General features: G+C 44.2%; 1 pseudogene; it reads left to right on the top strand.

The window, feature by feature from the left end:
- The first annotated feature begins 357 nt into the window (after positions 1-357).
- Positions 358-425, top strand: LOC128780347 (U4 spliceosomal RNA; annotated as a pseudogene).
- The last annotated feature ends 17749 nt before the right edge of the window (positions 426-18174 follow it).

Below are 18174 nucleotides of genomic sequence, written 5' to 3'. Positions count from 1 at the left end.
CATTTTCATTTGCTAACCTGTGTCATACCTGTTGGATTATTAGACCAGCCCAAAGATAGTTGAGGTCACAGGAAAGGTTGTTTCTCCACCAGGTAAGCAAGCAGTCAGGTGTTTAATATGAAGTGAATTTGGGAAGTACATGTACGTCACCATTTACTTAAGGAAGATGTAACAATTTAAGTAAAGTAACTTATTCTCAGAACAGAATGGTTATATCAGTGAAATATGGAACAATGTTCTCATGTAGCTTGTGGATATACAACTTGTATTTGAAGTTTCAAAGGTGGCAATGAAGAGGGCTAACATTTTGCACTTGGCACGTTGATTTTAAACTGGCTGTTAAGGAAGGGAAGACTGAGCTTTGAGCATTGGCAGTATCGTAGCCAAAGAGGTTTACCTGAGGCGCGATTATTGCTAAAAGAAAGGGAAGACTGAGAAATTACTTAGGATTGTCATCTCATTTCTTCCTAAGAGGTTTAGTGGCCACAGTTTGTTTTAGGAAGAGAGCTTCAGCACCATCACCTCAGCTTCAGACAGTGACACTCCTAGCAAGAGCCTGTTGACCCTCTTACCGTCTCCTCGTGTCTTAAAGTTTTGGGAGTTGCCCAACAATAATCAACCTGCCAGGTATGCTGGCTTTTTTCCTAAATTACCTGCATGTCCCCCATTTCACTCTTGAAATCTAAGACTCTGTTCTTCCATATTCCAAAATACCCTATATACCCAATATCACCTCAATTTATTTGGTATTCATTTGAATGTGAATTCCCCTTGTCCATGTATTAGACATTGAATACCTCCCATTAATCAGATTAATTTGATTTGATTGTCATCTTAGCTGTGAGAATGTAGAAGGTATGATAAAAAATAATTTTTTAATCCCCACAGGTTTGGTTATCCAGCCATGTGACATTCATGGCCGGGACAGTAACTTCTGGAAAGTGTAGTTAGTCTCTGAGAGATCATGGGCATCTCCTGGCGAAAGTAAGCATTATTTATTATTTTTTGACAGAGCCAAAAAGGCTCTGTCAGCCTTTTTGGTCTATTTCTGCAGGGCTTGGTATAATTTAGTAGTGCTGGGAGTTATTTTCTTCTCTTGTATACTTACATTGGCATGAAAACCTGTTTCTGAGGCCAGCTGCTTGGAGTTAGAGATTCAGGAATGTTTTTTATGGGCTCCTGGCTCTGTTTACATTGTGAGGACTCGGTTCTGCTCCTGCATGTGGCAACTGGGCTCCATTGTCCAGCCGTAACCCTGGAGTGTGGCTGTGGGGTCCTGGTTATAGATCTGGGTTCTGTTTCCTGGGTCTGTGGCCTGAGGTTGAATCTGTGTGTCTGGGATCTGGAGTCTCTTATGGTGTGGCTTCATGTCCTGAGTTGGTGTTTGTTGTTGATGTTGGTGCAGCTCTGGCTGTAGGGTCTGATCTATGGAACCTGGTGTCCAGGGTTCTCTGTCAGTGTCTGGTGTCCAGTGTATGGCATTCAGGATCCATGATCTGACCTGGGTTGTAGGGATGGTTTTGGGATTGGGGCCGGGGTGTGGGGTTCAGCTTTTGGTTCTGGGTCTGCTCCTGGGTCCAGGTTCTGTCCCCCCTCAGGCCTGTGTTCTGTCCTGAGTCTGTCTGTGGCATCTGGCATCTGTGAAGTGATGTTCATTGGCTCCAATTCAATGCCAGCAGGAGTTCCGGAGTTGGGGTGTGGGGAAGAAGGAAACGTTATGTAGTGCAAATAGCTCCGTTTTGAAAGTAATGGTTGTAAGCGCAGCAAGGCTGTTAGGAAGCTCGGTTGTTCCAGGTGAATCATAAGGCAGCACCTCTGTGGGTCAGCCCAGTGGTGCTGCTGCTTAGTTGTGAAAGCATCATGGTTGTGAGGGGGCCCTGAAGTGAGGCAGTCCCGGGGCAAGTTCCCCCTCACCCTGTGCTGCTCAGCGTTTCTCTGCTCTTTCTGGTCTGGTCCTGTCATTTCCTCTCTGCTCGGCTGCATTTGCAAACAAAGAAACGCACATTGGAAAAAGGGTCCCTCCTAGTGAGGAGATCGGGCTGGGTGAGCAGAGAAAAGGCCTCTGGTGGTGTCACCAGAGCTGTGTAGGTTATTTTTATTCTTAAATTATGCCAAGTTTTCCTCTTTTACCTTCTCTCTCTCTCTCTCTCTCTGTACCCAAACTGAGACTGCCTTTTTTTGTGGCAGCTTACTTAAATTATAGAGAAAAATAAAAATTAATTCAAAATCCTACCCAAACAGGTAACAACTGCTATTGTTTTAACTATATACCCTTCCAGACATCTCTCCTTGCCTATTTCCTTTCTTCTACTTTCTCTGGATTTAATTTATTTTTCTGGGTTTGTAATATGGATACAGAACATGTGAATTTGCAACTGTTTCCCACTAATGTGCAGATTTGTCACTGTGTTTTCACATACATTTTTAATGCATGATTTTAAATACTCAGTTGGAATGATTTTTAAACTTCAATTGTGATTCATTTAGAGGGATATTTAGAAGTGTATTTCATATCTTGTAAGTGTAAGAATTTTCTGGTGACATTTACAAGTGACTTCTAAATTATCTACAGTGAGAGCGAGAAACTTCATGTAATTTCAATGCTTGGAAATTTTTTTAAAACTTCATTACAATATGGTCAATGTAAAAAACGTTGTAAGCATGCATCTCTGCTGCCATCTCGTGGTCATTTTGGGAATAACACCTCAGGGCCGGCCAGCAGGAAAAGCTGTGTATAGTCGGTTATCTGTGAATGTTGAACGTAATTTGCTGCTCATGGTGTTTGTCATATTCTCATTGAATTTTTTGAGGTGGTCTCTTGTTTCTGAAAGAGGAATGCTGTATTCCTGATGAGATAGGTTTGTTAAATCTATTAGTATTATAAATTTTTGTTTGTGTCTGTGTTCTATATAATTTAAGTTTATGACATTAAGTACATGGTGAATTTGGATCTTCCGGGTAAATTAAACTTTTTTATAGGAAGTACTTATCCTCTGTAGTCATGCTTTTCACTTTCAAGTCTACTGAATGTTATTATGTAATTTTCATGTGGTTTATGTTTCCATAATACAGGGTGGGCAAAAGTAGGTTTAGAGAGAAACAACCAAGCTTAATGTTGCTTTATTATTTAATAATTATGATGTTATTTTCCATGTGAACAACTGTAAAGCTGCTTTTGCAGCATCCTGTGTATCTTTTCCCATTCTTTCACTTTCAATCTTCTTTCACCCTATGTTTTAGGTAATTGACATGTTCTTCCAGTTTGTGTCTTGTCTTTTTATTGTCTGAACAAGTTCTTTTTCAGAGTTGTCCTTAATTTTATAAAGTACATACTATTAATGTATTTCTTCATGAAACCGCATGTTCACAAGTATACTTGATTCCTGGCTGTTTTGGTTGAAATGGACCACTAAAAATGAAAGCTACAGATGAGGGGCGGGGCCTGTCTGAGGTTAGAGGCAGGACTGGGCTGGAGGTGAGAGGGGGCCGCAGATGTGGGTGGGGCTTGGTGGGAGGCAAATTTAGGCTGAGGGGCGTGAGGGGCTCGCAATTCTGGTGGAGAGATGAGCAAGCACGCGCGCTGGAAGTTAGGTGCTGCGGGCTGCCGGTGGCTGCTGGTCGCTGTGGTCCCGAGGTGTTGTTCACAGCCTAAGCTGATGCAAGCAACGCAATCCAGGGACAGGAGCTGAGCTGCGTAGGGGCTATGAGGTGAGGGGGGTTGGGAGGTAGATACAGCCACCCTATGGGGAGCAGAAAAGGGGGCCAGACTGTTTCTGGGGTACATGTCTCAGGTCCCAATTTAGCTGACCACTTCTTGTGGGACCACTTTTCTATATTTATCTAGAGTATATTTCAGTTATAGATAACTTTGGTCTATGGATATACAATGATACCCATTTTTAACCCCAAAACAAGATGATGTTTTCCATTTGCTAAAGTTTCTGTTATTGGGTAGCAATTTTCAATTTCATTCATACAGATCCTGTATGTCGTTGTTAAGTTTATTCCCAGGTTGTTGTTTTTTTACCTGTTTTTTAGAGTCGTTTTAAAAAATTATATATTTAATTTACTATTTCTACATATTTATTTCTGCATGTTATTTTTCCCATCACTGCACTAAATTCTATTTGTGATTATTTTTCATCAATTCTCATGAGTTACGAAGGTAAACATGCTCTCATGCAATAATGATCGTTAAATGGTTGTAGCTGTAGGTGACTTAGAAATAGTTAAAGCCTGAAAGAACACAGGAAGTGAGGGAATGTGAGGAGACAGAAAAATTTTCTTTGTTAGTCATACATACTCAATAAAATAGTAACATCCTTCTTAGCATTTTAAATGAGTTTGGGGCCTGGAAGCATGGTGTTCTAGAAATCAGAAGTATTTTGTTACAGGGAATGTGCCCCGGGGAGGTAATCTGAGGAACACAGAGTGTGGCAAATGTCCACATTTTCAAAGAGGAAAACTTGAGATGGTGAAATGTGGAATCTAACAGAGTAAGAATCTCTGTTCTAAGTGACATTATGAAGAAGTTATTACAGTGACATAGGAGCAGTGGAGAGAAGCAGGGATCCTCAGATGAGTACTGTGTTTAATCACAGTGTGATTTGGTCTCCTAAGTGGACGGGTCTTCCTTTGCCTCCCGATCTATTGTCTAGGACACTTCTCCCCGACATTTGTCAGATGGCTGGCCTTTTTTATTCTTTAACTTTTAGCTTCCATGCTTCCTGTTCCAAGAAAGGCAGCATTTCAGACATAGGATGCAAAGGGACATGCTGTTTGTATTCTAATGGAGTCTTCAGGATACAGAACAGGGTTTGTCATTCTCAGCACTATGGACCTTTTGGCGCCACATAAATCCTTCTCCTGGGTGATTGTCCTCTGCATTTTAGGTGCTTATTAGCATCCATGACCTCTATTCACTGCCCACACCCTGGCTTCCCTTCCTCTCAGGACAATCTAGGATGACTCAGCACATTGCCTCAAGCCCCCTTGGGGGCAAAAGTCACCTTTGGTTAAGAAACAATTTGAGGCTTTTATCATTTTTGACAGCAGAAAGATCTTGGTTTGGTATGTAGGGTTTTTATTATTTTTCTACGTAAATTATTTTCCAGTCTGTGATTTATTTTGGGAAGGTGATTTAGAAGTGTGTTTTAAAACATCTAAATACAGGGACTTTCTAGTTACCTTGTGACTGGTTTCCAGATCAATGGCAAAGAGAGCAATAAATAGTTTGTGAGACATTTGTTGAAACCTGGATTATAGCTCACTGTAGGTGTTTTTTAAAAAAAGTTCCAAGTGTGGTTGAAAAGCATTTTTAATTGACTTTGTTGGTGCTTACTTTAACAGCAAGGAAAAAAATTTTCAAAATACTACCCCAAGAGTTAAAAAGAAGTGCTTTCATTTTATGTATATACACTTGCAGATATGTCGATGTGCACATTTCTGTCTACTTTTCTAGATTTAATGTACTATTTTAGATTCTAAGTATGGGCACAAATCTTGTATATCTTCAGCTTTTATATTTGATACTGTGTATTTAAAGGTGAAGATGTTTTCCATAAGTCTTGGTATGCAGTATCTTTATCACCATTCAGTTTATTTTGTAATTGAAATTGTGCTTTATTTCTGAGGTTGTTGAGGAGTGTATTCCCTAACTACCCAACGTAAGGACTTTCCAGTCACCTATTTGTAGTGAATTCTAGCTTCAGTGCAATAGGAGCACTCAGAGCAACACGTTGTATATAATGTCAGTGCTGCAATGCTGGTTGAAACTGGCTTTGTATCGGCTTGGCCAAAAGATAAAAAGTTTCAAGAAGATGGAATTATGAAGATTCCTGAAAGATTGCAGAATAGTGGTACAAAATGGTGAATACATTGTTGAATGAGATTACTGGTGAAAACGAAAAACGTCTGTTTCATTGTGTCTTCACCTAACAATCGAATGAACCTTTTGGCCAAGCAAATAGTAGTGTTCCAAGTGTGCATCTCTGCTGCCCTCTCGTGGGCATTTCAGGAATAACATGTTAGTAGTAGGTGAGCAGGAAAAGTGGTTGAGTGTAGTTAGAACATCAATGAATGTTGACTGCAATGTTACTGAGACGTGTATGTAGTTATTTTTAAGTATCAGGCCATACTAGTTACCTTTTGTTCCTGATTTCTATATTAACAGCAACGACAGAAAGAAACATACCGTATACAATTTCAGTCCTTTGAAATTTGTTAAAACTCGCCTTTGCACAGGATGTTCCCTTTGAAAATTGTCCCAAGTGTGTCTCTCTGCTGCCATCTCATGTGTCAGGTGAGATGACAAATCTCATCATCCCACCGGTGTGGCCGTGGCTCGCCTCTCAGTTGTGGCTTCGGGGTCACATGCCTTGCACTCGCGGGACCCTGTGCCCTCTGCTGGCTGCAGGCAGAGGAGGATGGTCCGCATTGCACTGGACAAGGACAGTCAGTCCTCTGACCCCCTGTGCGCAGTGCAAGGCCCTGCTGGCAGGCGGTCGCTCTCTCAGGCCATGTCTGCTGCTGTTGCCACAAGATTTATCAAGTTTAGCAAAGTAACCTCTTCTCAACTGAGTGATCACAGTCATGAAATTTGGAAGAGTTTATTAGTTTACCTTGTGTTGAGTAGTTTGTAGGATTGCCTCCCAAAAAGTCACATTCCACGAATGCTGCACTTTTCATCAATTACCTATCACCCATTTTACCTCTATAAGACCCTGTTTCCCCATCCTCCCAAATGTCCTTTATCCCTGATATCACCTCATTGTCTGGTCTTCGTTTGTGCTCATGCATATATGAAATGTGGAATATCCTGTATTGATCAGATTATGTTATTTTGATTATTATCCCACATGTGTTAGAGCCGACAAGGTTTGAGGAAAATAATTGCTTTTTAATCCCCCACAGTTTTGAAAAATTGCCGGTGAGGAATGAACAGCGAGACAATGCTAACTCCTGAACCTGTTGGAAGTGAGAGATCATGGACGTCTGCCCTGCAAGGTCAGCATCCTTTTTGTTTGCTCTGTCTTTTGGCCTATCGCTGCTTGGTTTGGTAAAAGTCTGAAGTTTGCATTTGGAGAGACGTGGGTTTCATCTTACTGAATGGCAGCGTTGTTTACAATGGGAGCATCTGGTTCAGCTTCTGCTGGTGGCATCTGGCAACCAGGGCCCGGTGTCTGGCCCTAACTCAAAATTCTGGCCATGACATCCTGGTTATCGATCTGCGTCTTGTGTCCAGGGCCTGTGCCTCAGAGTCAAAATGCATTCAGTTGTGTGTCTGCGGTCTCGCACCTCTTAGGTTGTGGCTCTGTGTCCTGGGCTCGCATGTGAGGTCCACGTGCAGATGAAGCTTTTGGTTTTGGTGTGTGGAGTCTGGCATGAAGAGTCCCATGTCAGTTCTTGGCATCTGGTGTTTGGCCTTCAGACTTCACGGTCTGGCTAAGTTGAGGGCACACGGCTCTGAGTTTGGGGCTTTGGGCCTGGAGTGTTGGTTGTTTTGGGTCCGCTCCAGGGTCCAGGTTTCAGAGTCAAAGGTCTGGGTCCAGGATCCTGAGTTTGGCTCTGGTGTCTGGTGTCTGTCAATGGACGATCATTGTGTCCAATTCAATGCCAGTATGAGTCCCCAAGTGTATGGAGTAGAGGCAGGTTAGTAAAAAAGGTAGAGAAATTCCTTGGTAGTGGAATGGGAAAAGTGAGTTTGATAGCAGAGTAACAGCAATGATTTATAGCCCGGTAATAAATATGAGGATCTTATCTTCCCTAACCAAGGATATTTGAGAAAAATGGTTTACACATTGCAGACCACCCAGGGGAAGACCCACCGCAGTCCCAGCCCTTCTCTGGTAACTTTTCTGAGGGAGAAATCACCAGAGAAGGACCCTGATCAGTCCGTGTGCTCATTTTGTTGCATGAGCACATGAAAGGACAGCCCTGGAAGTCAGAGTACTGTGTGCAGATTGGTCTTCTAAGACCTCCTGTAAAGTCCTCAATGTTAGAAAACGGGTAAAACCCTTAAAAAAGGACCCAGCATGCACTGTTTGTTGAGCACACGTGCGCCTTCCCTTCTCTTCTTTGCTGCATATCTTCACTCTGTTTCTCCTTCTCTCCAAAGGTCCCCAGGAGACTCGCAGCCAGGGGAGCCGTGGGCAGCAGCAGCTCGTCCCGGGCTCACCCCTGATCCTGTCTCCAAGGGCCTTCTTTGTGTCTAACTTTTCCGTTTCCCAAGAAGCAGTTCCGCCTATGCTCACTCTTGTTGCTGTGATTGTGCCTCTTCTCTCTGAAGCCCTTTCTTTGCTTCACTGTCCTTAGATTTAATGTACAAACGCTTCAAATTCCTTGGCTTTGTGTTGTGCAATTGTGCTGCAGGAAGTGAAGAATCTACACACATGAGACCTTTCCAGGGCAAACCCCCTTTGGGTCCAATCCCTTTTCCATGACAGAATAAGCATAGTTTGTTTATTCATTTATATGTGGATGGACATTTGAATACTTTCCATGTTTCAGTTGTTAACAGTGCTGTTATGAATAATCCTGTATAAGTTTGTTATAACATCTGTTTTCAATTTCTCAGCTATATATTTTGAAGTAGAGTTATTGAACACGGGATCATTTTTTTGAGGAAATGTCCAACCATTTGATACAAGGTCTATAATATTTTACATTCACGAAAGAAATGGTCAATCATCCTAATTTTTGTTTTTGGTCATCAACATTTCTCAGTTTGTTTTTCTCAGTACAGCCTTTGTAGTGTCTGGGAAGGGGTAGTGTGTCGTGATATAGCCATTGAACATCTTCTCTGGTATTTTTTATATTGTACCATTTCTATGAATGTCTTCTCATCAGAAGGGACTGTTCAAGTTTTTTAAAAATCTAGATGTGTGCCTGGGCTCATTGGATGGAGCACCGTCCTGTAAACCAAAGGGGTCTCTAGTTGGGTTCCCAGTCAGGGCACATGCCTGGTAAGAAAAGATCTGTGGTGCGTGTGGAGAAGATGCTGTGACTGACGGAACGTGTCAGAAGTGGATTGTGAAGTTTCACAGTGGAGATTTGTCCCAGGGGTAGGCAGACCAGGTGCAGTGGAGAGCCCTCAACACCAGGCGTTCACTGAGAGACAGGCAGGGAGGCAGGAGACAGGCAACAAAGTATCCTAATCAGGCTTTTAAAATCATTTGCACCAGCATGGTTATGTCAATCGCATGGACGTTTGGGTTCCACAGGAGTGAAGCCATATGGTGGGAGAGGCTTCTTGACCAGATTTCCACAAGTGGTTCTCCACTGAAACGTGAGGAAAATGTTCCATTTCCATGAAGTGTGTGTGTGTGTGTGTGTGTGTGTAGCATGAATCTCTGCTATTTGAGAATCATGTGGAACGGGAGAGACGGTGGGCAAAGGAAGGAACCACCACTCGCCCCTCCAAAGGCCGGTCTTTGTCCAAAGGAGGTGATGATGGCCTTGTGGTGGATTCTGGAGGGAGTTCAGCAGTAGGAGCTCGTTTCAGAAAGCCAGCAGGTTCCTGGCTACATGTATCATTCCCCATCATACTAACTGAAAGCTTCTCCCGAAGGAAAGAGTCTGGAATTTGTCAGCAGAATATGCGGAAGGTTAGGATTAGGTGAGAGAGCACATTTCTCTTTGGTGACCAGGGAAAACGTTTCCAGCCTGGCTGTGCAGTCCCGCTTCATCCATAGTACTCAGAGACTGTGCTCTTTCTCACGGCCATTTAGTTCGCGTCTCTGAATTTTTCTTTATGGAGAGAAATTTCCATTCCCTGGAAGACTGCATCAGACAGCTGGAAGAGTTCTCTGCTCCAAAAGAGAACCATGTTGTGGGATGACGGAATGGTGAAATCACAAGAATGTGGCAGAGGGTAGTGATAGAAAACGGTGGAGACATTGTGCAGTTATGTTGTGGGGGGACAATGAAAAGCGTGCCCGTCATTGCATGTCAGGGCAAAAAGCCAAGGATCCTTTCTGCCAGGCCATTAGTAGGCTATGCGTTCCATCTCTTGGTATCTGCTGCCATCTCGTGGTCATTTTTGGGAATGACACCCTAGTGCAGGGCTGCAGGAAAAGTGGTCAAACCCAGTGGAGAATCAGTGACTTTTCATGACAGTGGTATTTACACGTGCATTTGAAAATGTCCCGATGTCAGCTCTGTCCAATTACCTTGTGACCCGTCTCCATATTTCCATCCAGGGACCAATAATCGGGTTTTATGTGACTTTTTCAGATCTCGCTGTGTAGCGCAATAGATTCAGATTTCTACAAGTGCAAGTGTGCCTGAAATTCATCTGTCGTTTGCTTTGTTTGTTGAAGCTTCTTTAAACAATGCCCAGGTACAGTTTACTTGAAATTCTCCACCAAGAGGTAAAAAAAAGTAAAGTAAAATACCCGTGCTTGTATTTTATGTCTATGCTCTTCCGGACATGTCTACAGGCTCATTTCCTTCCGTTTGCCTGGAGTTTGTTTAGTACTTCAGGTTCCTCATAAGGTGCACAATGTGTACATTTCTAGCTTCTGTTTCTCACCTGAGCATTTAAGAGTAAAGACTTCTTTGTCAAGTTTTGGTACGGAGCATGTTCACTATCCTTCAGGTCAAGTTATTTTGTCATTCCAATGGTGGTTCACTTCAGAGGTTCAGTAGGAGTCCATTTCATAAGTTCGGAAGGACAGAACCTTCTAGTCATCCATTCTCAGTGAATGGCAGCTTAAGTGCTATGCGGTCCAAGAACATAGGATTTCGATGCTCTGAGGCTGGTTGAATATTGCATGAAATCGGCGTGGCCACAAAGTTTTTTTGCCCCCACCCCTGCCTGTCAAGTGACTCCGGTCCCATGTAGTTGTGTTTAATGTTCTTTGAATCCATTATTTTAGAATCTTTTGTGAGACTTGTCGTATATGCTTGTGTGTAAAAAAACTCATCCAAACTGGTGAATATGTGTGTGTCCATTTTCACACTGAAGATGGATGACTGTAAGCTATGGTTTTGGCACATTAGGCTCTGTCATGTCCAGAAAGGTAGAAGCACAACTGTAAGGGAAAAAAGCTCTGTGGTCTGCATGGAGTAGGCGCTGTGAAGGATGGCACGTTTCAGAAGCGGATTGCCAAGTGTCATGCTGGAGATTCCTCGTGTGTAGTTGCTCCACGGGTGTAGCACCCCAGGTGCAGTGGAGAGCCATAAAGGACAGACGTTCACTGAGGACAGATCATGTTGTGACAGCAGGGAGACAGGCAACGTACAGAAAGCATCCTAATCGGACTTTGAAAATCGTTTGCACCAGCTGTGTTACATTATCCCTTTGACTTTTTTGTTCCACAGAAGTTAAGCAGGGTGGTGGGGGATGCTTCTTGACCACATATCCACATGCATTTCTCCAGTGAAACATAAGGGATCTGCTCAGTTTTCAGGTGAAATCGTGAGTAGGAGATGGGTCATTGCTGTGTTAGAATAACGTGAAACGGGAGAGATTCTGGGGAAAGAAAGGAACCACCACTCCCCCCTCCAAAGGGTGGTCTCCATCCAAAGGAGGTCAGGTCGTTTATGTGGTGGGATATCGAGGGAGTCCCGCAGAAGGAGTTCCATGTGGAAAACTAGCAGGTGAGTGGCAACAGGTACCATTCCCCATCAGACCAGCTGAAAGGTCCACCAAAGGGAAAGAGTCCAGAGTTTGTCAGCAGAAGACAGGTAAGCCTCAGGATAAGGTGAGAGCGTACGTTTCTGTTTGGTGACCTGGAAAAAACGGTTCCATCCTGGCCGCACAGTGGTGGTTCATCCTCAGTGCTCACTATACCTTGCACCTTTGTACAGCCGTTTAGTTTGTCTCTCTGAATTTTTCTTTTTGGAGAGAAATTTCTATTCACTCCAAGAATGCTGAAGGTACAGGGAAGAGTTCTGTGATCAGCAAGAGAACAATCTCGTGTGGTGATGGAACGGTGAAGTTGCCTGTAAGGTGGCAGAGGGCAGTGGAACAGAACAGTGACGACTTTGTGCAGTCACGTTGTTTGGGGAAAATGAAAAGTGTGCCTGTGATTGCATGTCACGGTAAAAAGCCAAGGAACCTTCCAGGCCAGCCATTCCTGGCCTATGCGTCCCATCTGTTAGTGTCTGCTGCCATCTGGTGGCCATTTTCAGGAATGACACCTTAGTGTAGGTCAGCAGGAAAAGTGCTTGATTCCAGTGCCATTTCAATGACTTGTCAGGGCAGTGGTATTTACAGGTGCAGTTGACAGCATGTACATCTCAGCAATGTCCAGTTACTTTGAGAGCGGTTTTTAAAGTTAAGGGAAAGGGAGAGATGAATGTGGTTTATGTGATATTTGTTGGAACTGGCTTTGTCGTGTAGTAGAGTCAGGTTTTGTCAAGTTGCAGGTGAGCTTGAAAATCATCTGTCATCGGTGTGTCTGCTGCAGCTTTCTTAAAGAACGCGGAGGTAAAATGTGTACATAATGCTGCACCAAGAGATACCAAAGAAAGCAAAGTAAAATATCAGCGCTGTTATAGTATGTATTGCCCTTCCGGACATGTCTACAGGCTTGTGTCTTGGATTTGTGTAGACTTCATTTACCATTTTAGATTCCTCGTATGGGTGGAAAACTCGTCCATTTCCAGTTTCTGCTTGTAACGTGTTCAGCGAAGGGTGAAGGTTTCTTCTCAAGTTTTGGTCCGTAGGATGTTTAGCATCATTGACGTGAAATTGTTTTTTAATCGTAGCAGTGGTTCATTTTGGAGCATCTGTAGGAGTCTGTGTCAGAAGTCCCGAACAAAGAATGTTCTCTTCATGTAGTCTGTGTGAATGCTAGCATAAGGGCTATGAGAGTAGAAACACACCATATAAGGTTTCGAGGCAGCGCTGCTCGTTGAACCTTGCCTTCATTCAGGCTGGCCCAAAAGTCCATCAGGCCAAAAAGCCGGTTTGCTCCCCAACCCTACTTCCATCGCCACCCCCCACCACCCCATTCCTTGTCCGCATTTTCTCATACTTGCCTTTAACGTCCTCTGAAACCGTTTTGTCAGACTGTGTCGGGGCAGCCATCGTATCAGCGTCCAGAAAGAAAACCTCACCCCAACTAGACAACGTGCGTGTTTCTTTTCCCACTGAAGACGCATGAAGAGGCGCCACGTTTCCGCCCCCTTTGGCTCTGTCATTTCCAGAAAGGTACAAGTGCACCGGTGAGGTAAGAAAAGGTCTGTGGTGTGTATGGGGAAGATGCCGTGAGTGACGGAATGTGTCTGAATTGGACTGTGAGTTTCATGTGAGAGATTTTCCTCACCCAGTTGCCCCACGGGTGGGCAGATCAGTTGCAGTGGAGAGTCCTCCAGGGCAGACATTCACTGAGTCCACACCGCGTTATGGGATGCGGGAGATAGGCAGCATACTGAAATTATCCTAATCTAGCATCGCAAATCATTTGCACCATTACGGTTCCGTTAATCACTTTGACACTTGGGTTCCACAGAAGTTAAGCAGGGTGGTGGGGGACCCCTGTCGATCACATTTCTAGAAGCGTTTCTCTACTGAAATATAAGGAAAACCTCCTGAGGACAATTTAGGGGGTGCAGTGAATGGTTGATATTTGAGAATAAGGTGTGATAGGAGACATTGAGCGAACAAAGTACCAGCAGCAGCAGGCTCTGTAAAGGGTGGTCTTCATCCATCAGAGGTGATGGTATCCTGTGGTGGAATGAGGAGGGAGTCCCGCAGTGGGAGCTCTTGGGGAAACCAACAGGTATGGCTCCCAGTTGGACCCAGCGAAAGCACCATCCAAGCGAAAGAGTCTGGAATTTGTCAGCAGAAGACACGTATCTTGAGGAGAAGGTGAGAGCACACATTTGTCTTTCTGATCAGGGAAAAACGGTTCCAGCCTGGGAATGCAGTGGTAGTTCATCGCAGTGCTCTCCAGACCTTGCACCTTCGCATGGCCATCGAGTCTGTCTCTCGGAATTTGTTAGTGGAGAGAAATGTCCATTCCTTGGAAGACTGCCGAGGCCATTGGGAAGAATTCTGTTCTCTGAAAGAGAACAGTGTTGTGGGAGGATGGAATGGTGAAATCTCCTGAAAGGTGGCAGAGGGCAGTGGAGAAAACAGTGAGGTCGTTTTCCAGTCACGTCGTCTGGGGGAAATGAAATATATGCCTGTTGTTGCATCTCAGGGCAAAACACCAGGGAACTTTCAGCCCAGCCATGAGTGGAATATGCGTTCCATCTGATCGTCTCTGCTGCCCTCTCGTGGCCATTTTCAGGAATCACACCTTAGTGTAGGTCAGCAGGAAAAGTGGTTGATTCCAGTGGACTATCGGTGGCTTTGGAGGGCATTAGTATTTCCAAGCACATTTAAAAACATCTCAATGGCAGCAGCGTCCAGTTACCTTGTGACTGGTGTTCAGCTTAAGGGCAGAGGGAACTATGAAAGTGTATGATGTGACCCTTTTTTTTGAAGTGGCTTTGCAGAATAGTAGTGATGCTTTGACAAGTTTCAGGCATGGTTGAAGATCATTTGTCATCGCCGTGTTTGGTGCAGGTTTCTAAAAGAATGTGCAGGTAAAATTCATACCTAATGCTGCACCCAGATGTATCCAAGAAAGTGAAGTTCAATATCAGCGCCATCACTGTATGCACACGCCCTTCCAGACATGTCTACGGGCTCGTTTCTTGGATTTTTCTGTACTTAGTTTACCACTTTAGATGTTTCACACTGGTGCAAAAGTTGTGCATTTCCAGCTTCTGCTTCCAACGTGTTCATCAAGGGTGAAGATTTCCTTCTCAAGTTTTGATACGGGGCATCTTTACCATCAGCTATGTCGAGGTATTTTGTAATTCCAAATGCCAGTAATTTAGGAGTTTCTATAGGAGTCTATTTCTGAAGTCACGAACAACCGAACTTTGCCGTCATCCTTTCTGTGTGAATGGTTGCTTAAGAGCTTTGAGAGCAAAGAATATATCGTGTAGGATTTGAAGGCTGTGATGCCGGTTGAACCCTGCCTTCAATAGGTCTGGTGAATATGTCAGTTCAGTCCCCAACGGTCCACTATGACACACACCTACCCCATCTCCTTGGTTTGGTCATGCATCCTTTCCTTAATGTCATTCAAAACTGCTTTGTTAGATTGCACCGTGACAGCCGTCATACCAGCTCGTGTTACAAAAAAATCTGAACACAAGTGGTGAATGTGTGTGTGGCCATATTCACAGCGAAGATGGAATAACATAAGCTATGTATTGGGCCCTTTTTTGTCTGTCATTTCAAGAAAGGGAATCACAATTGTAAGATTAAGAAAAATGTAAGGTGTGTACGGAGACATCGGTGTGACTGACACAACACATCTGAGGGGGTTCGCGAGGCATCACACCAGAGTTTTTTGGTGTGCACTTGTCCTATGGGTGTGGCATAGCAGTCGCACGGGACAGCCACCCAGGGCAGACATTCCCTGAGGGAAGACCACGTTATGGTACACGGGAGACAGGCCACACAGTCAAAGCACCCTAATCAAGCATCGAAAGATATTTGCAGTAGCAGAGTCGGGTCCATCACTTATATGTTTGGTTTCCACAGAAGTAAAAGGGGGAGGAGGGTGGACCCACCTAGACCACCTATCCACATGCGATTCTGTACTGAAACTTAAGGAAAGCTTTACGTTTCCAAAATGAGTTGTGAGGGGATGAATCATTGATATTTTAGAATAATGTGGAATGGGAGAGATGGAGGGCACACAAAGGAACCAGCACCACCCCCCTGCAAAGGGCGGTCTTCATCCAAAAGACGTGAGGTTGCGCTTGTGGTGGATCGTGCTGTGGCCCATACTTGGCGGGTCTCAGTGTCCCCGAAGGATGGATGGCGCATGCGAAGAATGAGGGGTCAGACACCAATTTTGATGCCGGAGAACGGCCAGCCTCGTGTGGGTGTGACCGAACTGTAAGAGTTTAATGATGCTTTATTTTTATAGTGATTTGTTATATGACATCAAAGGAATAGGCTCATGGCATGATTTCTCAAGCAGAAAAAGTGTATACAGAAATTCCAAGAAAATGTACAGGAAGTTCTACAGATTTGCTCATACTAAACAAAGGTTATTTTGACCTGGAGGGCTATCACTCAGTCAAGCACAAGTAACTACATCTACAAAGTTTCAAATGTCTGTCGATCATTTGATGTGTAACAAAGTTTTCATAATTTGGCATATAGGTCAAAAGATACGCTAGACCAGTCAGCGGTTATATGTGAACTATTAAAGGGCCTATGTGGTTAGGCTTTCTAACTCAGCCATCCATCTTCCCGTCTAGGTTCTTTCTTTATGCACTTTTCAGGGGATGATCTTTGTATTTGTTCTGTCATGCTTCAATTGTAATAGTTCACCTATATTCCTTGCTCTTTTAGCCATCTCATTCCATCCAATATTATTCTTGTCCAAGATTGTACTCAGGGGGATGTCTAGTAAAATTTTTCTCCATTTTTCTGGCAATCTGGCATGCCCATTGTCTAATATTAATTACAATAGGTAGGAGAAGTAGGCTGTGGAGGGCTTATAAGGAACTTTTGTTCTATGGCCAAGAAATCTTTTTGTACAGTTGCGTTGGAATTCTGCAGATCAGTGGACCAGAAATACAAGTGCTCAAAATCCCACCACCTAGTAATAGCAAAGACATGCATGCAAGAAGAGATATACAGGAAGTCCAGCCCCAGCTGCCTCTGCTGTGCAGACACATCTCATCCGTCCCGACTGTGTCAAGGGTCGGCTGTCGGTCGGCTCCCGACAGGATTGCAGATGGAGTTCTGCAGTAGGAGTTCTCTGTGGAAATCCAGCAGGTTAGTGGCAACAGGTACTGCCTGCTGTCAGACCACCTGAAAACACCCTCCCAGGGAAAGAATCCAGAATTCATTAGCAGAAGATTCTGAAGCTTCAGGATGAGGTGAGAGCCCACGTTTGTCTTTGGCGACCAGGGAAAAGGTTTCCAGCCCGGCCGTAATGTCGTAATTCATCTGCAGTATTCCCCATACCTCACACTTTCATGTGGCCATTTCGTTCAGTATACCCAATTTCTGTCATTGGAGAGAAATTTCTGGTTCCATGAAGACTGCAGAAGGTCCGTGGAACAGCTCTGGGCTCCTAAAGGTAACAGTGCTGCAGGAGGATGGAACGCGAAGTTCCCTGAAAGATGACAGAGGGCCTTGGAATGGAATGGTTACAATGTCGTGCCGTCCAATTTTTTTTTTGAAAATGTAAAGTGTGACCGTCATCGCATCTCACTGAGAAAGGGAATGGAACTTTTCTGCCAAGACGATAGTGGGCTATGCCTTGCCTCTGTTGGTCTGTGCTGCCATCTTGTGGCCACTTCGGGGAATGACATCTCAGTGCAGGTTGGCAGGAGAAGTGTTTGATTCTAGTGGACTATGAATGACTTCGGATGGCAGTGGCATTTTCAAGAGCATTTACAAGCGTCTAAATGTTAGCACCGTGTAGGTATCATGTGATCGGTGTTCAGAATAAAGGCCAAAGCAGTGAGAAACCCTTGATGTCACATTTCTTGGAAGTGTGCTTTTAGCATGACAGAGTCCTCTGTGTCCATGTTGCCTGTTGCATGTTCCTTATTCAATGAGAAAAGTAAAGTGTATTCCCTATTGTCTACCAGGGGGTAAAAAATGAAATAAAATAAGTACAATAAAAAAATAAGGTAGAACGGATAGTATTTTACTTGCTTGCTTTCGTGGGCACGTCCTCAGGCCGGTTTCCTCTGCTTCAGAAAATAAAGAAATCTTCTGAAAGGTGTTGAGTGTCTGTATGGCCATCGTGATAGGGGAAGATGAATGAAGATCAGCCAAGTTTTTGGTGCACTAGGGCCTGTCATTTCAAGAAGGGTGAAAATGCCCAATAAACGGAAGAAAAGATGTGTGGTATATAGGAGGAGGTGCTGTTAGGGATCTAATGTGTCTCAATTGCCTTGCAGGTTCCCGTCGGAGATGTCTCTCAGCAGGGCTCCCCACGCCTGGGATGGACTTGTTGCTGTGGACGGCCATCCAGGGGAGACACTGCCCGAGGATCGACCACGTGAGGCCACAGCGGCCACAGGCAACGCACTCAAAGTACCCAAATGAATCATGGAACGTCATTTGCACCAGGATGGTTACGTCTATGTCTTTGACCTCTGAGATCTACAGTGGTCGACTGGGAAGAACAC

The sequence above is a fragment of the Desmodus rotundus genome, chromosome 2, assembly GCF_022682495.2.
Source record: "Desmodus rotundus isolate HL8 chromosome 2, HLdesRot8A.1, whole genome shotgun sequence".
Lineage (NCBI taxonomy): Eukaryota > Metazoa > Chordata > Mammalia > Chiroptera > Phyllostomidae > Desmodus > Desmodus rotundus.
The sequence above is the reverse complement of the archived record's forward strand: the minus strand, read 5'-3'. Positions and strand labels throughout refer to the sequence as shown.